At 43.1% G+C, this 1,413-nt stretch overlaps 1 non-coding gene across 1 annotated transcript; it reads right to left on the reverse strand.

Annotated features, from left to right (window-relative positions):
- LOC127745316 (small nucleolar RNA R71) lies at positions 1-107 on the reverse strand. The gene has a single exon (XR_008006513.1). It is a non-coding gene; the product is annotated as a small nucleolar RNA R71 (small nucleolar RNA).
- Positions 108-1,413: the final 1,306 nt, after the last annotated feature.

Raw genomic sequence — 1,413 nt, forward strand, 5'->3', positions numbered from 1 at the left:
AAACTGAGGAAAGACATTTCCACGATTGTTCAGGATGACAACGAGACTCTCTTTGAATACTGGGAGCGCTTCAATAATCTTCTGGAAGCATGCCCCCACCACAGGATTGACAAGATAGTGTTACTTAGTTATATCACACAGGGCATGAGGCCCCAAGATAAGACCACATTGGAAAGTGCTAGCAATGGGTCTATGAAGAAGTACAAGACCACTGATGAGGCATGGCAATTGATCAGCGACTTAGCTGAATCTGCTAGGAACCACAGGCAGAAACAAGGCCGTTCAAAAGCCGTTGCAGAAGTATCCTCTAGCAGAGAGACGGCTGCTCTAGCTCAGAGTATCTATGAAATGACCAACTTGCTAAAGCAGATGCAATTGAATCAACAACAAGTTCAGCAAGCTCAACCTCCTCCACCACAGCAAAGCCAACAGTTAGTCCCACAGAGAGTTTGCGGAGTCTGTGCTGATTATAGCCATTATACCGATGAATGCCCGCAGCTCCAACAGGAAGACAACATGGTGGCATCCACTCATAACTTCTATGACCGCCCCAACCAAGGGTACAATCAAGGTGAAAATTATAACCATGGATGGCAAGACAATTCTAACCAGAATTGGAGGGACAACAATAACAGAGGAGGCAGAGATAATCAGGGAAATCAGAGGTGGAATAATAACAACAACAGGCAGCAGAATCAACCTTATAGAGCACCTCACCTGAGGTAATTCCAAGGAACACAGAATACCCAACAGCAGACCTCTCAATTTACTCATCCTTCTTCATCTCCTAATGAAGAGTTACTACAATCTTTTGAGTGGAGACAACAGACCATGGAAAATAACATTATGAATAGCATTAATGCCAGTCTGAATGGTCTGACCTCTACTTTGCAAGCTCTTGTTTCACAGATTGGATCAATGCAAAATTCCAATAACCAACCCTCAAGCTCTGGTGGACTCCCCTCTCAACCATTACCCAACCCAAAGGGTGGTATTAATGCCATCACCCTAAGGTCCGGAACTACATTGCAAGAGAGGAATCAGGAAGAACCAACTCCATCTGAACACACCTCAGCTGAAGAGGTAGTGGAAATAGAAGATGTTGAAGAAGAAAAGAGCATGCAAGACATGGCTGAAGAAGAAGACGCCAAATCACAGGAAGAAGCACCAAAGGGCGTAGACACTATAGAGGACGCCGTTCCTATTCCATTTCCACAACTTGAAAGGAAGCCCAGGAAGCAGTTGGAACTTGATCCCAAAATGGTAGAAATATTAAAAAAGGTTGAGGTAACTGTTCCCCTTTTTTATGTCATTCAACAGGTACTTAAATATGCAAAGTTTCTAAAAGATTTGTGCATACACAAAGACAAAATTAATGAGTTAGAAACTATCCCTTTAGGAAGTTCTATATCT

Source organism: Arachis duranensis, chromosome 2 (assembly GCF_000817695.3).
Source record: "Arachis duranensis cultivar V14167 chromosome 2, aradu.V14167.gnm2.J7QH, whole genome shotgun sequence".
Classification (NCBI taxonomy): domain Eukaryota; kingdom Viridiplantae; phylum Streptophyta; class Magnoliopsida; order Fabales; family Fabaceae; genus Arachis; species Arachis duranensis.